The sequence below is a fragment of the Capra hircus genome, chromosome 5 (genome assembly GCF_001704415.2).
Source record: "Capra hircus breed San Clemente chromosome 5, ASM170441v1, whole genome shotgun sequence".
NCBI lineage: Eukaryota > Metazoa > Chordata > Mammalia > Artiodactyla > Bovidae > Capra > Capra hircus.
In genome coordinates, this window is record NC_030812.1 from 104,240,352 (window position 1) to 104,258,698 (window position 18,347).

Consider the following 18,347-nt stretch of genomic DNA (forward strand, 5'->3'; position numbering starts at 1 on the left):
GTTTAGTGGCAGAGCTGGAACTGGGTCCCAGGTCTCCAGACTCTCAGCCTTCAGCACCTGCCGCTCTGCTGTGTTGAGAAAGCTAAGCTGAGCTGGAGGGCAGCCCCAAGAACCTTCACCTCGGATGGCACAGTGGGCTCCCTGGACACCAGCCAGCACAGCTGAGCTCAGGAAGCACCGTTCCTCCCACAGCGCCTGCAAGTGGCCTCGTAAATCATATTCCTGCTATCTCACCTCAGAACAAAGACACGAGTTTGATGTATGACGCTGGGCACCCAAAGCTGGTGCTCTGTGACAACCTGAAGGGATTGGGGGTGAGGAGGGAAGTGGGAGGGATTCGGGATGGAGGGGACACATGTATGCCTGTGGCCAGTTCACGTTGATATATGGCAAAAAAACATCACAACCTGGTAATTATCCTCCAATTAAGATAAATAAAGTTTTTTAAAAATTAAGACAAGTGCCACCCCCGGAAATGGTGCATCCCAAGTGCACACCGATGGCAGAGAGCAGGGCAGTCTGAGGGGGACCTACTGTCCATTTGTCCACTCTGGACGGGCCCTTCCAGGAGCCAGGAGAGAGGTGTTCTCGGCCTCCCGCTGCTGTTTCTTTTCTCAGATCGATTTCTGGTTCTCCTCCTGGAGCGCCCCAACCATCCCACCATTTCCATCCCCAAGGTCTCAGCCTCAGGCAATTCTGGTTTCCTGTGTACCCACTCCGGCTTGGCTGCCCCAGGAGGCGACAATACCTTGACTACCAAGGCCAAGGCCAGCCAGGTCCCCAACCTTCCCAGGAGGGAGAGACTAGAATGAATCACAGAAACGCAGACGCAGTCTGTCCTGGACATGGGGTCAGGGAGACAGACAGCGGGGGCAGAAGCAGCTGACCCTCACCCATCCACCAGCGGGGGCAGTGGGGCTGGAGGCAGAGTCAGGCTGTGAGGGGGGCGGAGTCTGGAGGGTAAGGTCACCCCTCATCCCAGCTTCTGGGAGGGGGTTGCGGGCTCTCCAGCACAGCCACAGAATCCTCTAGCACAGTCCAGTCTCTGGTGTTCCGTCTCTCCCCCACAGGCTGGAAGTCATCCTTGCCTTCACTCTTTCTCTTAACCCCACACCCAATCCCTCCTGTTGATTCTCTTTTCAAAGTTATGCAGAATCTGTGCTTCTCATCACTACCCGCCGACTGCAGACAGCAGAGTTCAACCACCAGCCGCTCTCACCTAGGTTATCCCACCAGCTTCCCAACTGGAAAGTCTGTTCAATTTTAAGTCTGATCACATCCCTTCTCCGCTCAGAACCCTGGAGGAATGGCTAACCCTCCAAGTCCAAGTCCAGGCAAAGTCTTTTCAGTGCCTCCAAGGCCCTGCCTGGCTGGACAACCCTCGGCGCTCAGCTCACCTTGACCTTGTGCCCTGCAGGCTCACTGCCTTCCAGCCATGCTGGCCCCCTTGCGCTCCTAGAAGACGCCAGCAAGCCTCTCACCCCCAGGCCTTTTCATCCAGAAGACCTCCCTCATTCCTTGACCACTCTGGCTTCCCAGGTGGCTCAACGGTAAAGAATCTGCCTGCCAATGCAGGAGACACAGATTCGATCCCTGGGTCTGGAAGATCCTTGGAGAAGGGAATGGGAACCCACTCCAGTACTCTTACCTGGGATATCCCATGGACAGAGGAGCCTGGTGGGCTACAGTCCACGGAGTCACAAAGAGTCGGACACGACTTAGCGACTAAACAAGTGCTAACTGTGTATAGTAACCAGAGCCTACATTCATTCATTCACAACCTTACTCGTTCACCAGATACTTCGTGAGTGACGAGTCCACGTCTGGGGCTTCACCAGACATCAGGTGGGCATGTGGCTGAGGAGATGGTCCCCGCTGCCAAGGCAGCCGTTTGGTGACCCAGCACTCAGATCTGGGAGGGCCCGGCATGAAAGCAGACAGTGACCCTGGCAACACCTAGTTAGAAAAGCAAGCCCAAGGCAAGAAAATCAGCCTCACGCGTTTTGTCACCAAGAGGACAAGACACTTGGATGAGTGGGCGCTCTTGGGAATGTCCCCCCTAGAGCACCCTGGACGGTTGCTGCAAGGAGGGACAGAGGTGAGAAGGAGGGACATCCCAGAAGTGGAATTGCTCTCTTTCCCCACGGGACAGGCCAGGAGTGGAGTGGGTCACACTCTAGAAAGAAGCCCCTGCTGTCCTGGAAGACCCTGTACACGGCTTCATCACCTGGCCTCGACATCTGCCTGCAGGCAGACCACTCTTTGACCTCGGGTGACACACCTGGCCTCCTTGGAGAATGTCCCCTGTCCAGGGAAGGGTCACCGTGGAGGGGACTCAACCCCTTTTTCTGATGCCATCTGTGGGTGGCCCCTGGGATGCTGACCAAGTGTCCAGCATCGGGTACCTGCCTGCCTTTGTCACGGCTTGGCACATCTGCTCAGCTTAGCCATTGGTGTTTTCACGCACTGAAACATACAGCCTCCGAGACTCCGGGTGTGTTTATTGTGAGTCCTTCGTGGCCACCCTCTTCCTGGACGGTCCTGCAGCACAGCCATGCACTCGCTGGCATCACTCGACCCCTGACCCCGCCACACCTGGTTTCTTCTGTCTGCACCCTCAGTTCTTCTGTCACCTCTCTGCCCCAGCCTCAGCCCAGTATCCCAAGTCCCATCTTTAAATGCCCATGGGGCCTGTCCCAGTTTTTTCCAGCCTGGTCATGGCTCATGGGAGGCCACTGGAGGAGCGTCAGGCCCGTCCACCCCAGGAGGGTGGGGGGGGGAGGTGTCTCGTCTTCTGGAGAAGTTGAGGGTCCTGGTCCTCTTTGTCCAGCCACTATCAGAAATACAGGTGTAGGTCTCCTGGTTTGGAATTCTGGGCCGGCCTCTTTCTTTCTTCCCTGCCAGGGACAAATCAGAAGAAAAAGAGGTGAGTTAGTGATGGGAGGCTTGGTTGCGTAAGGAGTGGCCCCAGGAGACCTGGGACGGAGCTCCAGCCTCTTTCTTGTTTCCTCTGCATGCTGGTCCCCCACCTGCCCCGTCCCTGGACTCTCTGGTTCACTCAAACCACACCTCCCACCCCACAGGCTCCGCAAGAGTCCCCACAGCCCATTAGTAACTGCTGAGCCCTGAAAGCCTCCTGCAGAAGCTGCCTTTATACATGACCACAAATACTCCACCTGTAATGGCCCCTCAGTCTCCAAAATCAGGTCCAAGCAATTCATTCAACTCCCAAGCCCAGGAAGACGAAGCTTCATTCTTTTATCAGCTGAGCTCCCTTCTTTTGGATGCTAACACCGTTCTCCTGGGTTCCAGGGCTCATCTTGACCCTCGGCATCCATCAAGCACACCATCCTTCCATGAAAGTGTTCTTGCCACAGCCTGGCTACTCAACCTCGGCCCACCAGAACCTCCTGCCTCTTGCCTCAACCTCCCTCCATCCCCTCCCCATCCCTCCTGGCCCAGCTGAGCCCCAGAGCCTCCCGGAGCCTCCCTGGCCACACCAACACAATGGATCTCTCTCTCTTCTGATTCCTGAAGCCTTTGCAGTCTGTCCCATGTGATATCAGACATCATTGTTTTCTACTGGAAATCATGTGAGATTGGGAGCCCAGTATTCCATGTTGAAGGTTTGTATCTACTGTGCCCTGGGCTGAAAAAGCCACCTGGATGTGCCGGCATGTCCCTGTAACTCCCACAAAGCCCTTCAAGATTAGGCCAGGGTTGCCTTGGACAAATTCCTCCAGGTATCCTGCCCACTCCCACAAAACCAAGCCCCTACCCCTCTGCCACTCGGTCAAAAGAGGGGACGTTTATCTGATTTGAAGAGGTGCTTGCACCCCTATGTTTATAGCAGCACTATTCCCAATAGCCAAGACATGGAAGCAGCCTGGGTTCATCAACAGATAAATGGATAAAGATGCGGTACACGTCCACCACGGAATACTACTCAACCATGCAAAAGAATGCAATAACGCCTCTTGCATCAAGACGGATGGACCTAGAGATGACCCTACTAAGTGAAGAGAGTCAGACAGAGAAAGACAAATATCATATGACATCACCTGACGTGGAATCTAAAACAAATGATGCTGGCAATCCAGGAAATAATATTTGATAGTGATCATGGTAGGAACCCTGAAGACTGATTAAACCAAAAAGTATGCTGGAAGCAGGATAAGTGGGAATATGGTTTCCAGTCAAGACATGAGGTGCCGTCCCATCACTCAGCGTAGAAGCTGAGGTCATTCCAGCAGCCCACAAAACCCTACCCATTGGGCTTCCCCACCCCACCAAGCCGACCTCACCCCCAGGGCCCTCCCTACTCACCTCATTCCAGCAGCAAGGGCCTCTCTGCTGTTTGGACCCTCAGTGACCCCCAACCTCCTCCAACCTCAGGGCCTCTGTACTCGCTGTTGCCCTGGCCTGGAATGCCCTCTCCCCTCACACCCACAGGGCTCTCCCCTCAATCTTTCCAGTCTTTGCTCAGATGCTGTTTCTCGGGTGGGTCATCCCTTTCCCCTCCTTCCCTTACTGACCTCTACATTCCTCCCCAGCAGTGCCCACAGGACACCCATGGATGCCTATTCTTCACCATATTACCTATAACCATAAGAGCCTGGTGGGCTACAGTCCATGGGGTCGCAAAGAGCTGGACACGACTGAGCGACTAACACTTGCATCCCTACGGAGCGCTGCCTCTACACAGTGAGAGGCTGACAGCGATGTTTTATTTAAACCTTTAGGCATCCTCCACACTGGAGCGACGGCCTCGTGAGGGCGGGGGTTTTGTTCACCGCGTGTATTTGTATGTGTGTTTTTGTTTACTCTGTATATTTTTCTCTACTGTGTGTGCTGTGCTCAGGTGCTTTATCAATATTTATTAGCTGAAAAAACAAATTAGGGAATAACATCAGTATTTACAGAGAAAAATGAAGGGAAATGCCAGAAAGTAACTTAAAATAATTGAAAGCGCTGGCCTCTGAGGTCTTGGATTCATGGTGAGAAGAGGGGTGGAGCCTGCCGGGTTTCCCTAAAAGCCTTACAGCGTTATGCAGCTTTTCAAACTGTGTTGTGTGTGTGTCTCGAATAAAAATGAGAATGTTTTAACTATGCTGTTTGCACCTTCCCCAGCTCCAATCATACTTCGTCGCAATACTAAAGAAGTGAGCACTGGATTTCCTATTCTTTTGTATTATCAATCCTAAAAAAATCACCTCCTTCCTCTCGTCCACCTCTTTCCCTCTAACCCACCACATCTCTGATTCACCGCAAGGCTGGAAGCGCTCACCTCCCCCATTGCTGTCAAATCCGTTCACCTCCTTCTGTCTCCATCATTAGGGTTCTAATGCCATCATCCACCTGGATGCCAGCAAAAATTCCGTGACCAGTCCACCTGGATCCATACAGTGCGTCCAGCCCACTACACTGTGGTGAGACCTCCTTGCTTCCCGGGCACCCTTTCCCTTGTTCCCTTGGCAACCCCATCTCTGTACTCACTGTGTTAATCCCATCACAGGGCCTGTGGATATAGTTCACTCTGCCTAGAATGCTGTTTCTGGAACCTTTGCCTGTTCAATTCCCTTTTCATCATTCGAATATCATTAAGTCAAATCCCCCCATTTCAGGCCCTGGTAGCTCAGGTATGTGGATATCCGTGCTTTGCAACACTGATCACAGCTGTAGTGTTACGTTGGGGTTTACTAGGTTAACATCTGCTTCCTTAGACCCCATCAGCACACACACACCTCATGATGATCACCAATTCTGTCAAAGGAAGAAATCATTTTTCATGACTTCACTTATCATTTTATTTGTCGTTCTCATTTCATGTATCATTCTATCACCACTGCCAAGCACACACAGGAGCCCAGTGAATAAACACTGAATCTGTTGAACCACTACCTTTTGCTACAGCAACAATCAATATGTATTGCTTGGGGGGCGCATAACATTCCTTTCTGCTTTAAAACTCTAGGATTCGGAGACTGCGTGCTTTTTTTAAAGCCCTTCCGCTCACACCTCTCTAAACTTGCAGTTCCCATCTTCACGCATAATTTCTGGAAATGTGTATTTATGTAAAATGTGCAAAAGATTATATGTTGTGTGGGGTTTCTATCCCAGAGTGCTAAGGTCTGATGAAATCCTTCCTCACGCTTTGCCGGGCAGATACAAGCATCCAGGTCTATTTCCAGCACTTCACACATGATTTTTCAATATGCTTCCTCCCTTCATAATCCAACAGATTCAACTGGCTGCATCCCAGTGAACCGCTGATTGAAGCTAAAGATATAGCACTTCCGGCAAACCTAATGATTCTTACCTTGTCTCAGCTCTACTAACATCATCGCTTGGCGCTCTTAACTTTTCTGTGTCCCCCTCAATTTTCTAAAACAAAGGCAAAACATGCAATGGAGTAGCTGAATTATTGCATGCACATGACTACACAGAAAAGACAGTGCCACAGGCCAAGAGACAGGGCCACCGTGAGAATGACCGTTTGTTGCAGCTAACACATGAAATTCCAAACCCAGCATAAGATAGGGCATCGTGGGTTCTAAATTTGAACACCTAACGCTGAGCACCATTTGTGTACACTTCCTGCACAATTAGGGACTACCTGGTAATTCAGTATTCATTTAACCGTTTGCTGAGTAAAGCAAGTTTTAATTCACCCATTTCTTCCTACTTATTCAGAATCGTATGCAAAATCAAACGTTCTTTAAAGTTCCTTTTAAAGAGTAAGGCCGTCAGACTGTCTCCTTTATCCCCTTCAGACACAAGCTAAAATAATCAGGGGGAGTCTTAAATTCTTATGTTTCCAATGTAGCACAGTTGAGCAACTAAATGTGAGAATTCTCATGCATGTATTTTTCAAACACCCCTTCCTTTGCCCCTAAAATCAACTCCTGGCAATTTCTGTTGGCAGGGAGGGGGGTCACATCTTCAAAAGGGCCGCAGTCTCGAGAACATGGACCATGCCACATGGGCAGGGGAAGGCAAGGACCAGAAGAATCTGGACGATTCGGCTTCTTGCTGGACCCAGTGTGAACCACTGACCACTTCAATCTCGTGTCTGCACCCGCTGGTCTTATCACTGTTTTCAGAGGTAGGCTCACCAACTGGTTTCCAACCACTCAGCCTATCTGTGAGTGATGTGGAATTTGGCATTCTTTGAAACTTTGAGCTTGATCAAAGTTTCTGCTCCTCTGGGGTATGTCACCAAACCCTGTGCATCCCCAGAGAGACAGAGATATGACTCGCAGCAAAGTGAGGGCTCTGTCATGCTCCAGACACCAACAGGGAGGCTGCCAGTCTCCCCCAAGGCTTAAGGTTCGCCATTATCTTTAAGAGTGTGTGGCCAGGACATGGAAGCAACCTAAATGCCTGTTGACAGCGGAATGGATAAAGAAGATGTGAGATATATATATCAGCCATGAAAAAGAGTGGAATAATGCCATCTGCAGCAACACGGACGGACCTAGAGATTGCCATGCTGAGTGAAGCCAGTCAGAGAAAGAAAAATACCCTATGATAATGCTTATACGTGGAAGCTAAAAGGAAATGATCCAAATGATTTCATTGACAAAACAGAAGCAGTCTCACAGACTTAGAGAACTTGTGGTTACCAGAAGGGAAGGGTAGGGGGAAGGGAGAGTTAGGGAGTTTGGGACTGACATGTACACACTGGTATATTTTGAATGGACGACCAACAGGACCTACTGTATATAAAGCACAAGGAACTCTGTTCAGTATTATGTAACAACCTAAGCGGGAAAATCTAAAACCGAATCACTTCGCTGTACTCCTGAAACTGTCACCACCTTTGAAATCAACAGTGCGTGCATGCTAAGTCGCTTCAGTCATGTCAGACTCTCTGCGACCCCATGGACTGTAGCTCATCAGGTCCTCTGACCACCAGGTCCTCCAGGATTCTCCAGGCAAGAATACTAGAGTGGGTTGCCATGCCCTAATCCAGGGGATCTTCCCGACCCAGGAATCGAACCCACATCTGAGGCTTCTGCATTGCAGACAGATTCTTTATGGCTGAACCACTGGAGAAGCCCTGAATCAAGTATGCTCCAATATAAAGTCAAAAGTTTTTGTTTTTTTTTTAAAGAGCATGTGAACATTATAATTAGCAACAAAATACAAGCTACACAAGATACCATTTAATGTGTATCTAGTGAACAGCCACCCTTCCCAACTCAAAGCCGGCAGGTGACATAAACAGTCTCACCTAGAGCTGGCGATTCCTTCTGTTGTCCATCTCTATCCATTGACCACGCACTATAAATTCTCAAGGTGGAAATAACCTTTCTGATCCTAAAACGTACATACTCATTTTACGCAGTGGAGGAACTATAAAGGAAAACTATAAAAGGAAACTGAACTTGACACACATCCCTTCCACTCAGACAGAATCATTTTGCCTTTGGAGCCACACAGATCCAGGTTGAGCCCAGTTACTTATGCAGTCTCATCTGATAGGTGGCAATAATAATAATGGAGGCTGCCTACAGTGTGAGGATTTATGATAATATTTTACTACAGCACAGTGTTCAGTAACCGGTAGCTATGACTATTATTGCTGTTAATACACCTCCAGTCTGCTTCTTATGCACATGTACCTGTGTATAAATGCCAACGGGCACACTTTATATCCCCACAAGGTGCTTTTGCATGCCGAAAAGATGATTTAGGACATCTATTGCTTTGATAGATAAGTATTCAATTTATGAAGGGTATATATCTTTAAATTGAGTTCTTTCTGAAGCTTTTGAGCTCAGCAGACAAACTGTACTATTCTATTTATAAGCAGAGGCTGCCTGTGTTGTGTTTCAAAAGCCTGAACTGCTTTAGACTTTGAAAACAGTAAGAGGAAAGCACCTTTAAAAATACATGTTATAGAGGACTTCCCTGGTGGACCAGTGGTTAAGACTTCACCTTTCCATGTCAGGGGTGCTGGTTCCATCCCTGGTTGGGGAACTAAGATCCCACATGCTGCACAGTATAACCAAAAATATATTTTTTTAATTTTTTAAAAAGATGCATGAATGTTCTGTTGCTGTTTAGTTGCTGTCACGTCCAACTCCTTGTGACCCCATGGACTGTAGCCCACCAGGCTCCTCTGACCATGGGATTTCCCAGGCAAGAATACTGGAGTGGGTTGCCATTTCCTTCACCAGAGGGTCTTCGAAACCCAGGGATTGAACCCAGGTTTCCTGCATTGGCAGGCAGAGTCTTTACCATCTGAGCCACCAGGGAAGCCCAGAATATATAATTGAGCTTAAAAGGTAATTAAGTATTCATAAGTTTATGTTTGACTTTATTTTTAGCTAAGTGTTTTATACGTACAAGACACATATAAACACACACACACAAATCATCTGGAATAATTATACTATGATGACAGGAATTACCCCTGGACTGTGGGATTATTGGTGACGTTTATTTTATGATATACACCTTTTTGCATATACAGTCGAACTTTGAACAACAAAGGAATCTGGGGTGTCCACTCTCCACGCAATCAAAAATCTGACTATAACATTACAGCCAGCCCTCTGTATTCTCAGATTCAACCAGCCTCGGACTATGTACGGTAGTACACGTATTTATTGAAAAAAAAATCTGCATAAAAGTAGACCCATTTCATTCAAATCCATTGTTCAAGAGTCAACTATGTTATCCTAATAATCAGAATAAAATAGTAAAGCTATTACAAGTTGGGGGAAAATGTACCAGTAACTTTTAAAAAAGAATTATACAAAAGTATTCTTTGATAATCTAAAAAGCTAAAGCGGCAAGCCCACGTGTGGTTTTAGAAACACCTTACTTAAAGTCAGAGCCGTGTTCCTTGTACTATTTCGGTGCTGATTTACCTAAGCTATGATATTTTTCTCTTGCTAAAAGAGGCGCAGAAGAACCTGGATATAATAAATAGTCACTATTTAGTTTGTTTTGGGAGGGTGGTTGATATATTTTTAGTTACCCAACATCTATGTTATTCCTTCTCCTCCTCATGGAGCACCAACTCTCCTCTAGAAAAACAGTCTCCACACTGCATACTCAGTCCATGTGCTTTGGATAAAACTGACCCCAACCTTGGCTCCAAGAGTGTGCATATGACCCAGATATGTCCAATTAGACAAGAAAATGAGGTGAAATTCTGACCAATGAAAATCAGACCATGGATTTTTTTTCCAGTCAATAAAAGACTCTGTTTATGGGACTAGAACCCGGGAGGATATATGCCTAAAGCTACTGGCCGTCATATCACCATCTGCAGTCCATATGAACAGCAGAATTACATTAAAAGAAATGAAAAAAAAAATCTATTTCCTGGATCACACTGTACCTGAAGCCCGATTTTTCAAAAGAATTGTATTATTTTCAAGTAACATACTATGGACCTTAGACTTATTTTGAATGTTCCAGGACAGGCTCTGGTTAATTTAATGGATATGAGAATGAAACTAATTGAGTCTAATAACACTAACTGGAAACATTTATAGGAACAGATAGGATTTCATGGGTAGATATACCCTGAGCCTAAAGAGGAGGTTGGCATGCATCCAGCACACATAGGATGTGTCCTGTGTTTAATGATTTTGTCCTGCTTCTTGCATTGGCCTCCTGGGGACAGCCTGAATATCTCATAGTCAGCTTTTTTCAATACCTTACAAAAATTCAGCAGTTAGAGCTATTCATTACATTATCTAGGCATTCTAGTACTTTCATTTTGTTAAAATTTGGGCCTTACTATGGAAGGCCTCTGTAAGCCTTACAATTCAGGCCTCCCTGGAGGCTCAGCGGAAAGAATCCGCCTGCACTGCAGGAGATGCGAGAGTCGTAGGTTCGATCCCTGAGTTGGGAAGATCTCCTACAGAAGGAAATGGGAACCCACTCCTTGCCTAGGAAGTCCCATGAACACAAGTGGAAATCCCATGAACATAAGTATTATTGCTTGGCAAGTCCCACAAACTGCAGAGCATGGGAGGCTACAGTCCATGGGGTCACAAGAGTCGGACAGGACTTAGCAATTAAACCACCAACAGAGTCATTCACCCCCTACAGCTGTCCATGCTTTGGCCTATTCTATGGTATCTCTCCTAACCAAAGCCCAATTTTACATGAATTTATGAGTAGTAGATTTCCCTTTTGGAATAAATTAGTTTGAGCCAGACATTTTAGTCTCTTGTAACCCAAAGAAAGCTAACTGGACCCATTTAATTATAGAATCACTAACACCTACGTTCTGCAGCCCAATTAAAATAATAGCTATCCTTTGCTCATCACTTGGTGTGTTCAAGATATTTTAAATATGTTATCTCATGAATAAGCCCGCTCGTCCTTTGAGATAGACATTATTTTCTCTGTTTCACAGATGAAGAATCTGAGGCACCATAAGGCTAAATAATTACCCTCAAATCACCCCGCTAGATGGACAGAATAGGAAACCAAGACACCGGCCCCACATTCCACCAGTATGCCACACTACCATCCTGTCTAGACTTAGAATTCTAAATTCCAGTCTCGCACTAGAGACAGAATTCTTTTATTGGGCTTGGGTGTACTACCAGTTGAGTTTTAAAAAAAGAAAGAAAGAAAGAAAAAAAAAAACAGAAACTTACCTCCCACAAATATCCCTGATAGAAGCCAAGCATAGGAACAGCACACAAACAGAACCTTGTTTAAAGTGGGAGGAGAGGCTTCACTAGTGGTCCAGCGGTTAAGAATCTGCCGTGCAACGTATGTGGGTTGCATCCCTGGTCTGGGAAGTTCTGCAGACCTCGAAGCAACTAAGCTCGTTCGCCACAACTACTGGAGCCTGCACTCAGCAGGCTCTGCAACTACGGAAGCCTGCGTATGTAGGGCCCTCGCTCTTCAACAAAGAAGCCACTGCAATGAGAAGCCTGTGAACTCAACAGAGAGCAGACCCCACTCTCTGCAACTAGAGAAAGCAGCGCACAGCAGTGACAACCCAGCACAACCAAAAATAAAGTAATTTTTTTAAAAATTAAAAACTAAAGTGGATGGAGGAAGTCCCCTCAGTGCTACCATGTTCCTCTGATTTCCAAGCAGATCTGAGAGCAGGTTCGGGGCTCACTTGAGTCATGCCAAATGCCCATTAGCATCATGTAACCTCCAAAGTGTCAGACTTTATTCTTTGGGGCTCCAAAATCACTGCAGATGGTGACTGCAGCCATGAAATTAAAAGACGCTTACTCCTTGGAAGGGAAGTTATGCAACCTAGATAGCATATTCAAAAGCAGAGACATTACTTTGCCAACAAAGGTTTGTCTAGTCAAGGTTATGGTTCTTCCAGTGGTCATGTATGGATGTGAGAGTTGGACTGTGAACAAAGCTGAGCACTGAAGAATTGATGCTTTTGAACTGTGGTGTTGGAGAAGACTCTTGAGAGTCCCTTGGACTGCGAGGAGATCCAACCAGTCCATTCTAAAGGAGATCAGTCCTGGGTGCTCTTTGGAAGGACTGATGCTAAAGCTGAAACTCCAATATTTTGGCCACCTGATGAGAAGAGTTGATTCATTGGAAAAGACTCTGATGCTGGGAAGCATTGGGAGGCAGGAGGAGAAGGGGACGACAGAGGATGAGATGGCTGGATGGCCTCACCAACTCAATGGACGTGAGTTTGAGTGAACTCCAGGAGTTGGTGATGGACAGGGAGGCCTGGCGTGCTGTGATTCATGGGGTCACAAAGAGTTGGACACGACAGAGAGACTGAAATGAACTGAACTGAACTGAACTGACCCTCCGAAGCATAAGTCAAAGCTGACTCCATTGGTGAAATTAGCTGGAAAGCTGCAGATTTTCCACTTTATAAGGACACTGTGTAAGCTGGACGTGAGCTATCACCAGATTTCCAATAAGTCACTTCTGTTTCGTATAATTATATGAAAATGTAGCAGAATTGTTCATGCGCATTTACCCAGGACATGGCATCCAGTGTACAATGCATCCAGTTTGTTATTTCTCACAGTAACCCAACTTCACTCCAAGAAACCGAGGTACAACAGATCCATAAAGATAGACTGTTCACAGGCAGGCAGGCCAGGAGCAAACAGATAAAGTGTCCTGCTTTTCACAGTCCTGCTAAGTTGTGTTTGACTCTTTGTGACCCCATGAACTGTAGACTTCCAGGCTCCTCTGTCCATGGAATTCTCCAGTCAAGAATGCTGGAGTGGGTTGCCATGCCTCTCTACAGGGGATCTTCCCAACCCAGGGATCGAACCTACGTCTCCTGCATTGCAGGGAGATTTCTTCACTTTTCAGAGGCAACTAAGTCACCTGGTCCATTGAATCACATTTTATTTAGGTTACAGAGCCATCGGAGGTCAAGGGAAGCAGTCTTGCTTTCCTCAGGTTCAGTTCCCCACTGAGAGCACCCACATTAATCCCTGCTGCCCACCCCCTACCCTGGGCAAGGATGGCATGATGCTACAGCTCCCTAGGCAGCAAAGGTGGGAGTCAGCGCCTATGGAAGCCTGGGGGATGGAGGCTGGCAGGCAAGGCTTTTCCTTCTGAATAACCCTGCTTGTCAAACACCTCCCCTTGATGATTTCCTGGCAGCCCTGACTCTTTTCGGAGAAAGTTCCAGGGACAAAAGAGTGGCTGTTCCTTCCCACTGGCTCTCAGCGGTGGAAGGAGGGCTTCTCGGGCTCCCAGAGAAGATCCAGGGGAGACAAGGTGGCCAGAGGAGATGGGTTTGTGAGACCTGTGCCCCTGAGGTCAGCAGGATGGTGACAACTCCCCCCACCCCATTCCCACTCCACACCCTCCAAGCACACACACGTGGGCAGCTTCCACTTTCAAGAAACTCCTGGAGGCAGACAGCTTCTGCAGCCTGGCGCCACAGCACCTCAAGTACAAAGGCTCTTTTCAAATCCACCTCCAAACCGTAGAGCCAGTGCTCAGCCATCCAAGAGCTCCCGGCACACATGACCAGAACCTCCTCTATTTACCTGGATTCCTGTAGGAGCCTTCCTTCGGGGGCACACCAGGAGCAGTGCATTAAGACAAGTCTGCCCTTGCAGGGGCAATAAAGGACTGCCCTGTTCACAATAACCTGGCCAGAGGTCACCTGTGCCAGCAATGATGAACAATGTCAGTGACGAAAACTTGGCGGACCACCCCCACCACGCTTCCCCACAATGTGCCATGCCGGCCACTGCAGAGCACGGGGTCTCGAGCCTCATTTCCACTCCAGTCCTCACTTCAGCCAGAGGGATCATTCCCAAAAGACATCTCAGCAGGTCCTGCCTCTGACCGACAGCTCCTGCGGCTCCCACGGGTGTCAGAACGAATCCAGCCCCTAACAGTGTCACGGCTCATCACCACCTGAATCCAACCTCTCTCTCCAGCCTCTGCAGTATACTCTGTCCCACCCTATGTGTTCCCAGCTCCCAGTTCCTTGAACACATCCTCCTTTTCTTGGGTCCCTGAACCTTTTGTGTTTTTTTTTTGCAACATGTGGGATCTTAGTTTCCAGCTCAGGGATCAAACCTGTGCAGAGTCTTAACAACTGCACCTCTAGGGAAGTCCCAAGTCCCTGTGCCTTTGCTCAAGTTATTCCTTCTATTGAGAATGTTCAATCCTGAAAACTCCTATTCATCTTGCGAGGCCCAGCTGATATACTGACTTCTTTGGGAAACCTCCCCTGACTCCCTCCAGCCTCCAGGAGAATTCTCTACCTTTCTTACCAGAAGCATCTTGCATACGATTTCCAAGGAAGGATTAAGTCGCTGGGAATGTCGACCACTGCAATTTTCAGAGTCTTGCTCTCTCTCCTCCTTCTGCAAGTCACCTCTAAGAGAGCTGGTCAGATTCTTGTTTCCTCATTCTTCTCTTCCTGCCTTTGGACATGGTGGTATGAGGACGTGATTTCTGGAACCACTGCAGCCTTCTGTGGACATGAGGTAAGGCAGGGGGGGGCCAAGCCCCAGAGAGCAGGATCCCCTGAGCCTTGCATCATGAAGTGAAAGTGAAAGTTACTCAGTTGTGTCCAACTCTTTGTGACCCCATGGACTATACAGTCTATGGAATTCTCCAGGCCAGAATCCTGGAGTGGGTAGCCATTCTCTTCTCCAAGGGGTCTTCCCAACCCAGGGATTGAACTCAGGTTTCCCACATCGCAGGCAGATTCTTTACCAGCTGAGCCACCAGGGAAGGCCAAGAATACTGGAGTGGGTAGCTTATCCTTTCTCCAGCAGATCTTCCCAACCCAGGAATCGAACCAGGATCTCCTGCATTGCAGGTGGATTCTTTACCAGCTGAGCTACAAGGGAAGCCCTCCATCACGGTCATGGGCAAAAGTGGTTCAAACTTCCTGCTCTGTCCTTTGCAATGTGATCTGGAAGCTCCTTCCAAGGTAGAAAGGAGTAAGAGTCCCTCCCCACTTTGCCTGCAGTCCCAGCTGCATGTTTCAGCTCGGCCTTTTACCCCAGCAGCCCGAGCTGCAGGATCTGAGTGCTGCTTTGATGCTAATTAAGTTGTCCCCTGATTCCTGCATCAGTGTCTGTCTGTGCATCACCGACAAATGGACACGAGTTTGAGCAAGCTCCGGAAGATGGTGAAGGCCAGGGAAGCCTGGCGTGCTGCAGTCCATGGGGTCGCAGAGAATCAGACACGATTGAGTAAACAACAACAGCAACCTACAATCAGAGCTCAGGGGTGATGAGAGGGAATGACGGCGCAGGCTTCACGGAAAGCCTGTCCCCGTAGCTTCCACCACTGAGCACACTGTGCTGTGGCCAGCTATCTACTCACGTCTGCCGTGTACCTCCTTTCTCAAGATTTTAAGCCCTGCTCACCTTCAGGGTTTGGCTCACGTGGGCCCATTATAAATGTCTGTTAAGAAAGAATGAGTGGGTACCAGACACTGAATAAGGCGTTTCCTCCATCCTACCGATTCTCAGAACTGCTGCCATCCCCTGCCCTGCCTCTCTGTGCCCAGAAAAGCCAGTTTTGTTTAAGTTTTTAAGCACGATGCTCTCCATGTTATAGCTGAGGAACACAAAGCATCAAAGAAGAAAGAAGGTCTTGAGGCTAGCGAGTCAGAGAGGCAGGGTTGGAACCTGCTCTGATGCTGCAGTCGCTGCTGGTATCTGCCAGGGGGTGCCGTCCCCTCTCACAAGGATGCTTAGCAAGTAAAGGGAAGCAGGGCCTCCGCACCTGCACCTCCCCCCGGGACAGCTCTGCAGCCTGCAACACAAAACCCCGCCTCCTCCCTACCCCCGCCCCCCTCTCAGCATCCCAGGGACCAAGGCTGCAGGGTTCTGACTCGGAGCCTGCAGTCCCTGGGAGCTGGTCCAGGATCCCGCCTGCATGAGGGGAAAGGTTCGAACAAGGGAAGGAAGAGGAAAGAGAAGCAGAAGTCGTCGCTTTGAGTCGGGGGAGAGTGTGAGCCAATAGCTGGTTCCTGGGCAGAGGATGGATAGAGAAGAGCATATACAGGTACCTGCTTCTGTCCTCCTCAACCTGGTCCACACTGTCAAGCACCAGTCTGTCCCAGATGTCCAGAGAGGAGACCCGCCACTGCAGGGGCTCACAGGAAGGACTCAGGTGGGCCTGAAGGCTATCCTGGGGGCAGGGCGGGAGGGGAGTAGGTGCAGGAGAGAAGCTTTGGTGGTGGAGGGAGAATTCAGACAGGAGGTGACAGCAGGGGAAAAGCAGAGGGAGTCCCAGACAGCTGCTGCTGGACGCAGCTCTGCTGGCTGCTGCCATGCACTAATGCAGAGGATCGGCCACGAAAGGCTAGGGCTAGGGCTGGGGGTCAGACCTCTCTGTCCTTGGGGCCATCTGTTATGTGGGGGTGGAGCTTGGGGAAAAGAGGTGACTGGCACCATTTCACGAGGAGCTCTCTGAGGAGGAGGCAGGGCTGCAGTAGAAGGGATGTGGGTGAGAAGGCACAGAAGGAAGCTCCACAAGAAGGGGGCTGAGATAATTCCATCCTGCAAGATCTTCTGGGGAAGGGAGGCTGCCCCTTCCCAAAGGGTTGGGTGGGACTGGCCGGGGCTGGGCAGGGAATCTGCTCTGACTGGTGGGGAAGCTGTGCCACCTCGGGCAACCCAGTCAACCTCTCTGGGCCGAGGAAAGTCATAAAAATGCCTGTTCTGCTGGTCTCGGTGAACTGTTGTGATGTTCTGTTGTGAAAGAGCTTTGTAAAATGTGAAGGGCACTTACAGGTGAAGGTATAAAAGCATGGGGGCTAGAACCTCCTAGACCAGTGGTCCCCAAATATGGCTGTGCCCTACAGTCTCTCGAGAAGCTTGTTTTTTAAGTTGCTTCTTGACTCCATCTTAGATCAGTGGTTCAAACTGGAGAAGCGAGAAGGCGTTAAGCCAGCAAAAGGGGCAGAAAGCAGTACTTTTTAAAATAAAGCTCCTAGTGTGATTCCGGAGAAGGCAATGGCACCCCACTCCAGTACTCTTGCCTGGAAAATCCCATGGACGGAGGAGCCTGGTAGGCTGCAATCCATGGGATCGCAGACAGTTGGACACGACTGAGCGACTTCACTTTCACTTTTCACTTTCATGCATTGGAGAAGGAAATGGCAACCCACTCCAGTGTTCTTGCCTGGAGAATCCCAGGGACAGGGGAGCCTGGTGGGCTGCTGTCTGTTGGGTCACACAGAATCAGACACAACTGAAGCGACTTTGCAGCAGCAGCAGCAGCAGGGTGATTCAGGCTTCCCTGGTGGCTCAGAAGGTAAAGAGTCTGCCTGCAATGCAGGAGACCTGGGTTCAATCCCTGGGTTGGGAAGATCCCCTGGAGGAGGGCATGGCAACCCATTCTAGTATTCTTGCCTAGAGAATACCCATGGACAGAGGAACCTAGCAGGCTACAGTCAATGGGGTCACAAAGAGTCGGTCGTGACTGAAGTGACTAACACTTCAGGGGGATTCTGAAGCACTGGAAAGGTGGAGACCCACCACCTCAGATCTCCTCAGGTTTCCTGAAGACAGTCATGCGGCACACACGTCTTAGAGAAAGCAGACCCTCAGCTTCTCCCAGATCCTGCGTCAGGGTTTCTGGGAGGCCGAGTGGTCTCTGTATTGAACACCATGATGAGGCAGCCCGGACCGTCATTCTGTGACGAGTCTGTGATCCCCTCTTCCTTGCAGGATGAACAGTCACACCTGCGGGCATCACCTTGCTGTGGACAGAGCCACTCGGGGAGGGGATGTGCCCTCTTCAGGGAATACATGCAGACATGTGCTCTGGGGACAGGGTGGCACTGGACAGCGCTCCCCACCCCATTCCTGCTCCACTGGACTGACCGCCCGATTCTAACATGACCAATTTCCCAGCCATAGAGGCTGAGA

General features: G+C 49.1%; 1 protein-coding gene across 1 annotated transcript in view; it reads right to left on the bottom strand.

Moving 5' to 3' along the window:
- Positions 2,485 to 18,347, bottom strand: part of KCNA6 (potassium voltage-gated channel subfamily A member 6) — a 37,055-nt gene continuing 21,192 nt past the window's right edge. Inside the window, exon 2 of the mRNA XM_013964277.2 lies at positions 2,485 to 2,897. The gene's annotated coding sequence lies outside the window, so the exon portion shown is untranslated. The remainder of the gene's footprint in view (positions 2,898 to 18,347) is intronic.